This window comes from Myxine glutinosa, chromosome 7, assembly GCF_964187855.1.
Source record: "Myxine glutinosa chromosome 7, kmMyxGlut1.1, whole genome shotgun sequence".
In the NCBI taxonomy this organism is placed as follows: domain Eukaryota; kingdom Metazoa; phylum Chordata; class Myxini; order Myxiniformes; family Myxinidae; genus Myxine; species Myxine glutinosa.
The window spans coordinates 63,563,550-63,578,347 of NC_136267.1; the positions used below are offsets into that span (position 1 = coordinate 63,563,550).

At 48.2% G+C, this 14,798-nt stretch overlaps 1 protein-coding gene across 1 annotated transcript in view; it reads left to right on the top strand.

The window, feature by feature from the left end:
• Positions 1-14,798, top strand: part of LOC137430752 (inactive dipeptidyl peptidase 10) — a 789,411-nt gene that overhangs the window by 109,837 nt on the left and 664,776 nt on the right. The gene's annotated exons all lie outside the window — the stretch shown is intronic.

Genomic DNA, 14,798 nt, shown 5'->3' on the forward strand with positions numbered 1-14,798 from the left:
GAAAACATCAAATGTATCCTCCCACGCCAGCACTCTTTTGCTAATCTTTTGCAACTTCAACTGCCACCACACTTCCTGCTGGGCTTGGCATCAGTCCTTGTCTGTGGTATTTCAGTCAAGGCCTTTTGTGACACTTTAGGTATTTTAGATTCCCTCCCATGTTTCCCCTAAGCCTAATGTCTCCCACTTTTACTTCACTTCATCATATCTATCCTCCTCTCTAACCTTCACTCCTCTTCTTCAGCTCCTGTTGGCTCCTCAGATCATGATATATTGAAAACTTATCCTTCTCTGTCACTCATCAGGGAATCACCAAGTTGCTACCCTATTAGGTTGTTTCATCAGGCAGATTTGCCTGACCTGCAGTCCACCACATTTTCCACTGACTGCGCTACTATGTATTCATCTCTGAACAGTAGCAGTGCTCGGGATTCATTTCTCAACACCCTCTCTCTGCTTCTTCTCTCTACCACTCTCCTGCCCTTGGTACAACAATTCATGCAATCAAGCAATTTCAAGAAAACATTGCCTTCTCTGATAGGATGTAACAGAGGGTGTTGAGATTAGCCATGCGACTGGGTATGATAAGCGTAGCTCATCTACTTTGAGCTCTCTCGACTGGGTTTGACAATTACAAAGGCAGGGTATTTCTTCACAAAGTGTGGCAACCCTTGGATAGACTTTGAGTAGGAAAATACTTGGACTAAAGCATCTCTCATGGCATCATCATCAAATAAGTAGTATTATTTCTATATATATATATATATATATATATAGTGCATTCAGAAAGTATTCAGACCCCTTCACTTTTTTCACATTTTATGTTGCAGCCTTATGCTGAAATCGTTTAAATTCATTTTTTCCCTCATCAATCTACACTCAATACCCCATAATGACAAAGAGAAAACAGGATTTTAGAAAGTTTTGCAAATTTATTAAAAAGAAAAAAAACTGAAACATCACATTGACACAAGTATTCATACCGTTTGCTATGACACTTGAAATTTAGCTCATGTGCCTCCCATTTCTCTTGATCATCTTTGAGATGTTTCTACACCTTGATTGGAGTCCACCTGTGGTAAATTCAATTGATTGGACATGATTTGGAAAGGCACACACCTGTCTATATAAGGTCTCACAGCTGACAATGCATATCAGAGCAAAAACCAAGCCATGAGGTCGAAGGAACTGCCAGCAGAGCTCAGAGACAGGATTGTGTCGAGGCACAGATCGGGGGAAGCCTACAAAAAAAATTCTGCTGCATTGAAGGTTCCCAAGAGCACAGTGGCCTCCATAATTCTTAAATGGAAGAAGTTTAGAACAACCAGGACTCTTCCTAGAGCTGGCCGCCCGGCCAAACTGAGCAATCGGGGGAGAAGGGCCTTGGTAAGAGAGGTGACCAAGAACCCGATGGTCACTGGCTGAGCTTCAGAGATCCTGTGTGGAGATGGGAGAAACTTCCAGACGGACAACCATCACTGCAACACTCCACCGATCTGGGCTTTATGGCAGAGTGGCCAGACGGAAGCCTCTCAGTGAAATAATTTATTGTTTATTTTTATTATTTATAATTTATTGTTTGTTAGGAAATCAGGGTAACATTAGATGAGAGGAGGACCAGTATTTATCCAACCTGCTCTTAAATTAATTGAAGTGCACGTACACTTTAAATGAGTTTATTTGAAATCTTTAATTTAAAAAATGTCATTTTGTATGCTGTAAAGAAAAGGGTAATTTTGTTTTTCACCGTAATGTAATGACAGAAGGGTGTAATGTAACGTTCTTATACACCGCCCATAACTTTTTTCCCAGGGACTTTGTCATTTGAGATGTATTCTTTCTATAGTCGGAATGTTTCATTCTTTATACATCGTCACAATGAAAAGTTTCAATTATTAGGGACTTTTCACGTGGAGAGCGGGGTGGAGTTTCGTTCTCCAAAGGCCGGTGTGGAACCTGCAGAGGTTGAGGTGTTCATGTTGGAACAGATTTAATCTGTTCCGGTAATCGCTGCGGAAGTGGCCGCTGCTGTCATGTGGGGCATGTGGCTGGTCATGCCTGCTTCTTTATGTCAGCGCTGTCTCAATGAGTTGCATGAGGGTCATTTGTAACTGCCATTTCCAAAATGAATAAAAGAATGAGAGAACAGAACGAGACCACCAATGAACGTCGTGATCCTCTCCCCGGTGTGTGATCCACTCCCCTGTGTGTGATCTACTCCCCGGTGTGTGATCCTCTCCCCCTTTCCTGTGTGTGATCCTCTCCCCATCTCCTGTAAGTGATCCACTCCCCTGTGTGTGATTCCACACCCCTTCTCCAGTGTGTGTAATCCTTTCCCCTGTGTGTGATCCACTCCCCGTGCATGATCCACTCCCCGTGCATGATCCACTCCCCGTGCATGATCCACTCCCCGTGCGTGATCCACTCCCCGTGCGTGATCCACTCCCCGTGCGTGATCCACTCCCCGTGCGTGATCCACTCCCCTGTGCGTGATCCACTCCCCTGTGCGTGATCCACTCCCCTGTGCGTGATCCACTCCCCTGTGTGTGATCCACTCCCCTGTGTGTGATCCACTCCCCTGTGTGTGATCCACTCCCCTGTGTGTGATCCACTCCCCTGTGTGTGATCCACTCCCCTGTGTGTGATCTACTCCCCTGTGTGTGATCCTCTCCCGTGTGCAGTGTGCGTGATGTGGGTGGGATGGGGCCGTGGGAGGGGTGGGGGGTGGGGGGAGAGGATTTGAGCTCTTGAAGGCACATTTTACATTAGGTGTAATTACGCATTTCAAACTGTATTTCCCATGTGCACGCATATGCATTCACATATTATCAGAAGTAAGTATATTGTGTAGATTACATCATTTGTGGATCTGATAAATTGCCAGTAACCATTTTGTAAAACTGAATGTGCAGCATCAAAATGAAGATGTCCAAATGTCACACACGGCCATGCCTGTGGGGTTCCCATGGGTGGCCCCACTGTTATATATTGTTGCGGGTCGCGGACAAGATGTTATTTTGACTGAGCTGTGGTGTATTACCGCGACCTAACAGTTCCCCCGATTCTTCCCCAACTCACCCGATTCACCCCAAACTTTGGCCGTATCGCACCGCAGCTGCCCAATCTGGAAAACTCTAAAACGACCGAATGCAAAGAGGAAAAGGAATAAGACGAGAAGACGGACAGAAGAGTAATTGGATTTATTATTTACACATATAAGTAGGAAGCAAGCAGTCACGTTTATTTACAACACATGAGACGCAGGTGACACAGTGCAATCTTTAGCTTATACAGACTTAATTACCTACCCAGGACAGAACAAACGAAGACGACTCACACGGGGAATGATGACAGGAATTGGCTGGAAGGAGAGGAAAGTCCACTGGGTCCGGCAGCACGATCCGCACGTTGGGCAGCCGCCGTTCCTTCGCGGCCCTGCTCCGAACTGCCGTCCAGGTCCCTAAGCGGTTGGCGAGCGTTGTTGCTGCTGCTGCCGTAGACGCTGCCGCTCGCGAGCAAGGTGACGAATAGCAGGCTTGGTGCTTCCTTGAATGATCTCTGCTTGTTGGACCTCACAACTCAGCTCTTTCTTGGACCCTCTCTCTTCTCAGCTCATCTGCCTTGGACCTCCTCTCGTCTCAACGGCTTGGACTCCCTCTCGTCTGCCTGTAAAAGCTCATCTCTGCCAAAGCTTGTCTCAGCTTCTCTTTTGGGAGCGTCGCGCTGCGGATTTTAGCTGCGGTCACGCCTGCTCATTCCCTCCTCTCAGCGCCTCTCTTTAAAAGCGCAGCCTCTTCTCATCTCAATGCTCAGTACTCATCTCTTTCTTCTTCAAAGCTCGTCTGCTTGGGGAGCGTCACGCTGCGGGTTATATAGGCCCCGCCCCTCAACCTTTGCGAACCTCCCCGATTGCTCTTCCTCCGCCCTCCCTAGCCAAACCCCTGGCTCATGGTTGGTCGAGTGGGGCTGGCTCACTCCTCCCCTCTATGACGAGGTGGAGACACGCCTTTCTTCTCCGACCCTGCCTCGTGGTCAATGGCGGTTATTGGAGGGGAGGTAATTGCCAATCGACGAAAAGGGGGAATGGGAATGAAGGGAATCTATCTCTTTCACTGGTGCAATGGAGTATCTCAATTAATGGGAGACACAGCCTTACCCTAAAACACAGAATAAGATATAACTATCGAACAGGGGTATTCTATTATTGGCTGACGTGTATGCTTGTGGACTAATTATGGGACGCCCTTTTGACCTTTACACAGCTCCGGAGGCAGGAGGCGCAGACTCAAGCAATATTCATCACCAATTTACCACAATACAACACAATCAAAAAAAATACAGTCCTCATATCCGCAACAATATATATATACATGTGTATGTATATATATATATATATATATATTGTTACAGACACGACTTTGATGTTAAAGTGGGCCGAGCGGAATGGCCGTCGTGTCCGCACAAATTACCCGACTATACTCGACGTTGACGAAGTCGCGCGATGCTGACTCAATAAGAAAAAGAAGACACCCGGCTGGATCACAATAACACAATACGACACCAGGGGTTCAGTTCTCAAGACCTCCGGAGGAGGTTATATTAAGGCGGAAGGTTAGATTACAACTACAAGAGGGACAGCATAGAAAGACAAGCACTTAGACACAATCTTATATTATTCCCAACAGACGACAGATAAACGGGACAAGGCTGACTCACACGGGGATTGATGGCTAGGAAAGGCAGAATCGATGGCTCAAGGTGCACTCTTGGCTCAAGGACAGGGTACTGTACGGTCCAGTAGATGCAGGAGGTTTCACAGCGCTCGAGGTGGCGTCTTGTCGTCTCAAGCTGGGGGCGCATCTGACGTCACATCCGGCGCGGGGCCGCGTATATCCGGCGGGGAGTGACACGCCCTCGGCTCGTTAGCTCCGCCTCGTGGAATCGGCACGTTGCTTCTCATTGGGTGCGTGCGGGGGGTTTACCAGGCTCCGCCCTTGACGAGGAGCTGACAAGGAGCCCCTTCGTGGTAACCCCGTGGAGCGCATGGTCTATGGCGCTAATCGAGCCGGTGTGAGGACGCATCCTCCCCCGCTCCGCCGCCATCTCCTCTGTTGTTGTTGTAATTGTTGGGGAAGAAGATGGAAGGAGGTATGGGAAAGGTCCTAAACTCACTACTGATGCCATATAATCACATTCTGGTGCAACGAAGAGTCATAATTAATGGAGACGAGGCCTTAACTGACATAGAATAAGAATAACTAGGAAGATGTCCGAAAGTTGTCTACGTGTGGTGCGGTGGACCTGGGCACGACATTTAATGGGGGAATAAGGGGAAGGTCGGCTCTACTGATTGTTATTTACATGCAATGGGACTAGGGAATGGGGGATCGGGGAAAGTTGGGGAGTATTGGAGAAAATAGGGGAATATTTACAAGCGGATATGGAGGCCAAATTCCATATTCGCAACATTGCACCCTTCTCTACCCTCGGGGCGTCCCGACCCGATAAATTTTTACCTACTTTAGTGTGGCACGCAATGTAGTTCCCTCTACTATTAACTCTACCCTGAGTGCGACAGTTTTACAGATATTCACAAATGAGTAAATATGTCCCCCTGCGACGTTGCACCCTTCTCCTCACAGAAACACACCCACAGGATAACCGAATCCGGAAAGAATCCTCAAACTAAACATACAGCCGGTAGGGAGCATTATTTACAAGACTACGCTGCTATTTACACTACGATCCAGGACCTGTTTTTGGAGGAACACATGCAGATGTTATGCATAGAGAGAGCGCGCTTGCCAACATCGATACACCAACCCACGAGTGCTCTGTGGCCGACGGCCTTTAATAACCTGCAGAGCACCCTGTCCCAGCATCAAAAGCACCACCCCACCACCAATCGGTGCAGTCACCATTGTTCAATGATTAAAAATAAATGCGACAACCCCTAACCCTGCAGGTGTCTCTCGCTCTTCTTGTGGTGCACTTGGTGTCAACTAAAAGTGGTTCACCTGTATGGCATAGGTGCCACGTTGACCCATAGGTCCATCCCCGGGTGGTGCTTGGCCGCAAACGAACTGCGGTCCATTGTGGGTGGCCACAAACATTGCGGTCCATATGGTGTATCGATCCCGGCAGCAAACAGCGAAAGTGCAGGCCCACAACTGCGCAGCCAGCACCTCTCTCTCCTCTCTCTCTACCCCAAAGCCAGATCCTCGGAGGTGGGAGACAAAAGAAGCAGACAAGTGAGTAAGGTGGTAAGGGCGCAAAAGTGCACGCAATGTAAGGTGATGCACACTGGGGGCACATGGGAACCAGGTGAGACAGGTACGTTCCTATCGTACGCCCCCCCCCACCAGGTAACCTACATGGCCCCTCCCTTACCCCTTACTGCATCCACAAAACACAACACTACCCATAAACATCTACTTTACAAATCAACAAACATCCCTACTGTCTTCCCCGTTCCTCCCATATACCAAATTCGTCTTCTCTCCCTCCTAACCAATCAAATTTGCCATTTTCAACTCTCATCAAAATTTGCCATTTTCAACTCAACATCAAAATTTGCCATTACCAATTCATCATCAGTCCCTCCTAGGGAGGGAGAGATGGAATCACCCCAATGTCTCATCCACGTCGTGATGCGTCTCACAAATCCACACAGCGATTCATCTCCTGCAACAAAACAAAGAAAACACAGGTGTGGAGTCATCATCATCACCACAGGTAAGTGGCTGCGTATGGTGCGACAGGTTCATCAATCCTAACTATTTCCTAAATGACTTTAACAACTTTACACTACCCGGGGTCTTTCTCCGGCCAAACCATTGGCCCTCTTACTCTATTGGTTCTAAAAACCAATTCCCATTGGCCAACTGTGGTGCTCTTCAATTTGGGGTCTCACTCCCCCGATTCATCTCCCGGTGCCCTCGCACAATTTCTGGGCTGTGGCGTGTACCTCTCCCAGTGGGTCTACCCACCTGCACACCTCCCCCACTGCAGTTGCCTCCGAGCTTACCTGCTCCTTGCCCTAACCTAACTACCTGGGGAAGGCCCTCTGGCGCTCTCCCCACTCCGTGCCCTCTCTGGCACTGGGCTGCCCGATCCACACCCGGGACCCTCAGGCACCCACTCACAACTACCGGCTCCCAGAGCCCACCTGCGGCCTCACCTGGCCGACATCCTCACAGTGGTGGAGTGCCCAACCAACTACACACACTAACAGGCTACACGCCCAGCCATTTCCACAACACTAATGCACCCATTCACAACACCATTCTGCAACCGCACCACAAATGCCAATATCCAACCACAATTTACCTGCACCCTCTACCTAACACTTACACTACCCGCCCCGGGTACTCGTGAAAGGGGTCCACTCTTCCCCCATCCACACCTTCGCACCATGCACACCACTCCGTACCACTTACTCCAACTCTCTCCACACACCTGTACTTGCACACCTGTGCTCTCACACCTGGTGCCACCTGCACCCTTCTCTCCCCAAGCGCATTCGCGCTGATCCACAACACTCACTACTCATACACTGCTCCACACACCTGTCCAGTTGCACACCTGTGCAATCACACCTGTTCAATCCTCACACACACAGCATCATCTCAGCTAACTACTCCCTTCTGAAACTTGCGCTTCCCAGTCGTCCCTTTAAACTATTGCGCTCCCACGTCATTATCATCCATACTAATCTACCTGCGTCCCCACTACAGGTATCAGTCACTAACTAAACTTAACGTTACCTACTGTCATCTTCTAGGGCCCTATCAATATAACCTAACCCACCCGGGCTAGTTTTCACTGCCATACACCCCATAAACTATTGCTCCTTTGCCCCACATGGGAAGGGTGGCAGGGATGCCAGCCTTACCCACTGGGCCCATCGCTCACTACCAATTTTGCACATCAAATTTCAACAAATCCAAAATTTGGCCAATCACTGCCCATCATCTGCCAATCACTACTGCCAATCCTTTGCCAATCATCAAATTTTGCTTTTCTCTAATTTCGGGGCCAAAACACTAACCTCATCACCCAGTCTACTCACTAATACCTCTCGGTGCGCCAATCCCTGTCCAAAGCCCGGCTTCGTGAAGCCAAGCAATGGATGCTGGTTGTTTTGTGCCAGCGGCTGGATGCGTCCGGCACTCGGTGCAGGGACGGGGGCTTACCCGGGCCGAGATCCCACGCACCACTTCGGCGTGGAGCCATCCACTGTCCCGATCTCGACCTGCCGGCACGTCTCCACAAAACGTGGTCGCCATGACGACCCTTCCTATCCTGCCGCCCGCTCCGCCTGGTGGAGCACGGACGCGGCCGTTCAAAGCGAGGCCCAGCACGCACCGAGGGCCCGATTCGGCTATAAGTCGTTCTAAACTCTACCCCGTCTAACGTCGATGCTTCACCTGCATGCTTACACCCCGCAGCCCGTTCCTTGCTCACACATCCAGCCGTCTCCATGCTCCTCGTCGTACCTTTCCTTACACACCTCGGTACTCTCATTCCACTCACAGCCTTGGTCACACACCTGACCACCGAACATTTTGGCACACATTCGTTGGTCGCACACCTCACCAATACACCGCTTCGCGCCCCCTCCTCGGTCACCTCCTCTGTGACAATCACAGGTGTGCCCTCATTCGCACACCCAACCACGTGCCTCACCACCAACTCCAGCGTGCATTCCCACTCACGCTCTACCATTCCAGGTGCGCATCCTTCCATCCCAGGTGTACATCCTCGCTCACCTGTCACAACTAACTCACGCTCCATGTCACTCTCACTACTTTCACCTCCATTCCTGACAACGCACTCACCCTTACTCTTGACAGCACACTCTTTCCTCATGCACCTGTCCGTCACACACCTTTCTCGCGCACACTCTCCCGTTACACCCTCTGTAACACTCACCACAGGTGGACACTCTTCCTTACTTCTGACAGCGCACTCTTTCCTCATGCACCTGTCCGTCACACACCTTTCTCGCGCATACTCTTGCGCACACTCTCCCGTCACACCCTCTGTAACACTCACCACACCGCGCTTCCACGTGCTTCCTCGCACACGCGCTACGACCGACTCACTCTCGCCAGCACACTCACTCCTCGGCGTGCACTTTTTCCTCACACACCCCAGAGTCGGACTTTCTCGCACACCTCCTCTTTCGCACACCAGACCTGTCGCACACTTCACCAACGGCCTCTCACGAACACCCGGGTCTATCTCGACCCCCAAGCTTCTTAAATCCCCTGGCGCATCATACGCACGACCATATTGGTCACCACTTACACCGGGTCCTCTTCCTCTTCGCTTCTCCTCCATCACCTGCGAATCCCTCATCCGGTTAATGAGCACATCACGATCCAAACACAGACTTTGGACCAATTCTTTTATCTCCTCTTTTATCTCTTTGTTATCCCCTCTCCGTCGCTTCTTAATTTCGCTCACCCCTTCTTCCACTTCTTCTAATTTGTGCCTCACCTCTTTTATTCCCCGGTACGTCTCCTCAAGCTCGTCCTCCAAGGCTACCTTGACCGTTTCCATGTGCGTCCTCACCTGCCGGTCCTTCGTCTCCATTACCTCTATCACCTCGTCCAACCTCGTTGTCAGTCCCTCACGTACCATCTGACATTCCCTCTTCGTCGCTACCAAGTCATCTTTTAGTTCTTTCTGTGTCGCCTTTAAACCTCCTAATACCGCAGTGTTCCTTTGAACCTGCTCCACTAACTCCGTCTGTCCCACCGTCAGCTGCTCCACCTCCTGCGTCAGGTCCTCTATGCCCCCTTGCAATTTTACAGTCCCCTTTCTCACCTCTTTCTCCATGCGCTCCTTACAGTGCCTCACCTCCTCGCGCACTCCTCCGACCTCCTCACTCACTCCTCTTCTGATCTCCTCTCCCATCACTTGCATCTCCTGCCCAGATGCCACCCTCATCTGCTCCATTTCCTCCCTGTGAGCATCCAGTTTGGTTTCTACCCCCATTCTGACCCCCTCTATCTGCTGCTCCATTTGTTTAACTTCCCTTTCCGCTTGGTCCCTCATGTCCCTCAATTTGCCTTCCATACTGTTTTCTAACCCCTCTAACCCATTTTTCACTCCCTCTATCTGATTCTCCTGGGCAGCCATTCTATTTTCTACCCCCATTAACCCATTTTTCACTTCTTTTATCCCGTTGTCTAACCCCTCAAAATTATTGTCTAACTTCCCAATTTTCTTGTCTAACTCCTCAAAATTATTGTCTAACTTCCCAATTTTCTTGTCTAACTCCTCAAAATTATTGTCTAACTTCTCACCGGTACCCCTCGCTTCGTCCCTCATTACCCCCATTTGGTTTCCCATTACCCCCAATTGCTCACTCTGAGCATCCATCCGGCCCTCCAATCGCTCACTATTCTGGGCCATAAGGGCCTTCATTTGTATAAAAAAAAGTTCCAATCTTCCCAGCGGCGCTACTTCGGTCGCGGGCACGGTGACCAGCGAGGCGCCTTTTTGCGCGCCCGAAGCATCGTGCGCGAGAGCGCCATTTTGTGCACCTGCTACCCCAGCTGTTTCGCTCTCCTCATGTCCCTCATGTCCCTCAATTTGGTCCTGGACCGACCCTGCTTCACTCTCCCCTACCGGACCCCAGCCGTCTTGATCCGCCATAGCGCGACTTGCAAAATTCGAGTTTCGTAAAACAAAACAAATTTCGGCCGCTCCAAATTTTGACCAAATTTTTTTTTTCCTCTATTCGTTTTTTTTTTTTTTTCAAAATTTGGTCGGGCCTCGAATCTCACTCCCGACACCAATTGTTACAGACACGACTTTGATGTTAAAGTGGGCCGAGCGGAATGGCCGTCGTGTCCGCACAAATTACCCGACTATACTCGACGTTGACGAAGTCGCGCGATGCTGACTCAATAAGAAAAAGAAGACACCCGGCTGGATCACAATAACACAATACGACACCAGGGGTTCAGTTCTCAAGACCTCCGGAGGAGGTTATATTAAGGCGGAAGGTTAGATTACAACTACAAGAGGGACAGCATAGAAAGACAAGCACTTAGACACAATCTTATATTATTCCCAACAGACGACAGATAAACGGGACAAGGCTGACTCACACGGGGATTGATGGCTAGGAAAGGCAGAATCGATGGCTCAAGGTGCACTCTTGGCTCAAGGACAGGGTACTGTACGGTCCAGTAGATGCAGGAGGTTTCACAGCGCTCGAGGTGGCGTCTTGTCGTCTCAAGCTGGGGGCGCATCTGACGTCACATCCGGCGCGGGGCCGCGTATATCCGGCGGGGAGTGACACGCCCTCGGCTCGTTAGCTCCGCCTCGTGGAATCGGCACGTTGCTTCTCATTGGGTGCGTGCGGGGGGTTTACCAGGCTCCGCCCTTGACGAGGAGCTGACAAGGAGCCCCTTCGTGGTAACCCCGTGGAGCGCATGGTCTATGGCGCTAATCGAGCCGGTGTGAGGACGCATCCTCCCCCGCTCCGCCGCCATCTCCTCTGTTGTTGTTGTAATTGTTGGGGAAGAAGATGGAAGGAGGTATGGGAAAGGTCCTAAACTCACTACTGATGCCATATAATCACATTCTGGTGCAACGAAGAGTCATAATTAATGGAGACGAGGCCTTAACTGACATAGAATAAGAATAACTAGGAAGATGTCCGAAAGTTGTCTACGTGTGGTGCGGTGGACCTGGGCACGACATTTAATGGGGGAATAAGGGGAAGGTCGGCTCTACTGATTGTTATTTACATGCAATGGGACTAGGGAATGGGGGATCGGGGAAAGTTGGGGAGTATTGGAGAAAATAGGGGAATATTTACAAGCGGATATGGAGGCCAAATTCCATATTCGCAACAATATATATATATATATATATATATATATATATATATATATATATATATATATATATATATATATATATATATACAAACAACAACAACATGCATTTTAAAGGCCATTTTCCCTGCTAGAGCGGGGGTTAGCCTTGCGGTCCCCATGACAATCTTCTCCATTTATCTTCTTCTTTATCACAATTTATCTTTATCACAATTTATCTTTTATCTTTATCACAATCTATCTTTATCACAATTTATCACAATCTTCTCCTTCTCCATTATATATATATATATATATATATATATATATATATATATATACTCTGCCAGTCTGTCTGTCTGTCCATCCTTCTGTCTGTCCTTCTGCCCCTCCCTCTATCTGTTCATTCAGGGCGGGTCTTCAAAATCAAATTGCCACCATTTTGTTCGGTCCATGTCGGTTCTCAGGCTTCAAAGGACTTCTGAAAGGTTCACACTTTCTGACTCTTTCACGTCTTTATCTTAACTCTAATTCGACATTTGATTTCATTTTTCATCGTCACTAAGATGGTTTAAGACTTGGTTGCAAAAAAAACAGGAAGAAAATCGGATGAATATTGATGTTTTAAAAGGGAAAACACATTTATTTTAATAGCCGTTTTTAGTTGGAGCGTGATGCGGGGAGAAAGAGAGGAGAGGAGAGGAGTGGAGAGCGAGGGGGGTAGGGGAGAGGAAAGGAGGCAGGAGGAGAGGGGAAGAGAAGAGAGGAGGGGATGGAGGGGGAGAGAGGGATGGAGTTGCACCATGCCCATCGTGCTGCGTTTGGCTTCAAACACACAAAAGTGTAATGTTTTGAATGTAGAACACCTCAAGGGACCTCGAGCAATGCGCTACATGCATACCTTATAGGACCCCTTTGAAAGCCCTGGACAAGCTGCTGCATCTATGTCATCAATGGATGTCCTCAATCTTAACAAGAGGTCAGAGTCAACTCACTGAACATTCCCTGGGCATTTGATTCTGTCTGGCACCCTGCCCTGCTTTTCAAACTGCAAACAATTTGTAGCCAAAGTCCTCTCCTGGAATAGCTGTCATGGTTTGTGCATGCTCGCAAGCAGTGGGATAGTGTTATTTCCCAAGCCCTATAACCTCTAAAGGCCATTGGCCCTTCGGGTAGCATTTAATTAATCACCATGTTCTTTGTATACATCAGTGGCACAAATTTATCACTGGAAAATCAATTTACTACATTATTACCTCCGCCACCAAAGGTAGATGGAGGTTATGTTTTCACCCCTGTCTGCCGTTTGTCTGTCCGTTTGTCCATTTGTGAACAAGATATCTCAAGTTGTGAACGGATTCGGACAAAATTTGGCAGAGATGTAGCGTATGTGACAATGACGAAATGATTAGATTTTGGTGAAGATCTGGATTCGGATCCGGCTACTAGAATTTTTAAAGTGATTCTTCACCATTGGGAGATAGGGCCAAAAACGATACAAAGCAGGATTTCTCAAAAGGTTGTGGACCGATTTGGACGAAACTTGGTGGACATGTTGCGTGTCTGACAAGGAGAAATAGGTTCGATTTTGGTGAAGATCTGAATATGGATTCGGATAGGAGAATTATTTAATTTTTTAAGTGATTCGTCACCATTGGGAGATAGGGCTAAAACCAACATACAGTAGGATATCTCAAAAAGTTATGAATAGATTTGGACGAAACTTGTTGGACAGGTTGTGTGTGTAACAAGGAAGAATCGATTCAGTTTTCGTGAAGATCCGGATCCGGATCCAGTTGGTATAATTTTTTAAGTGATTCTTCTCCCTTGAGTGATGTGGCCAAAAATTATATATAGCAGGATATCCCAAAAAGTTGTGGACGGATTTGGACGAAACTTGGTGCAGAGGTTGTGTGTGTGAAAAGGACCAATCGTTTCCATTTTGGTGAAGATCAGAATATGGATTCGGCTACAAGACTTATTTAATTTTAAAGTGATTCTTCACCATTGAGAGATCGGGTGAAAAGCGGTATATAACATGATATTTATAAAAGTTATGGACGAGTTATGAATAAACTTGGTGGACGGGTTGGTTTGGTGATAAGAACAAGCCGATTCGATTTTGGTTCAGGTCCGAATCCAGATCCGGCCTATCAGTGCGATACAAAAGTAAACTGTTCACCAGGCGGACGTATGCTCTCCACCGAGTGCGGTTCTAGTTGTCGATGCCACTGTCTGCAGGTTAGTGCCTCTCCCCTCTGCCAGGTCGGCTGTGGCAGCATTCCTCTCTGTCGATCTTTAAAAAAACAGGTGTTATCGCAAAGGAAGCTGTTTTGAATGCAGGAAAGAGCCACACTCTAACTTTGTCACTCCTTATGAGGACTGGCTTGGAAATCCCACAATTCATTTCTGTCAATAGTCTCAATGTACGGAGGTGCAGTGTCTTGAGCTGATGGGTCTCATCGTAACCTACAACCTTTTTTGTGGTCATATCTCCAAGCTGGCTTCCAAAGCCAGCTGCTGCCCCCGAATTTGCCACAGGGCCATCCTTCCTCTACCATACTTAGCATATAATGATGTAAATGACTTTCATCCAAAATGCTCTCCACTGTGGACTGGTCCTGTTGCTTTCCATCCTGCCAGTTTTAAACTGTGGAAATCAAAGCCCTTGTTATTGGCATCTCATTCCAAGATGCACGTGTCTGCTTTATCTACGACGTGCAGAATGGAGACATTGCATTCTACAAGCTGTAGTCTGGTTATGCTCTTCCAATCCTCTCCCCAAGAGCTCAACCCTCCAGGTCATACACATTTTAGCTTATTAAACTCCCAAATATACAAACTATATGCTAAGCCCTAATCATTTATCTACATACTTCTGTTGAATGTGGAATATTTTAACTATGTCTATTGTCGTCTATTCTCTCACGCTCTTCCCTCCTGAACTTCAACTTTGCT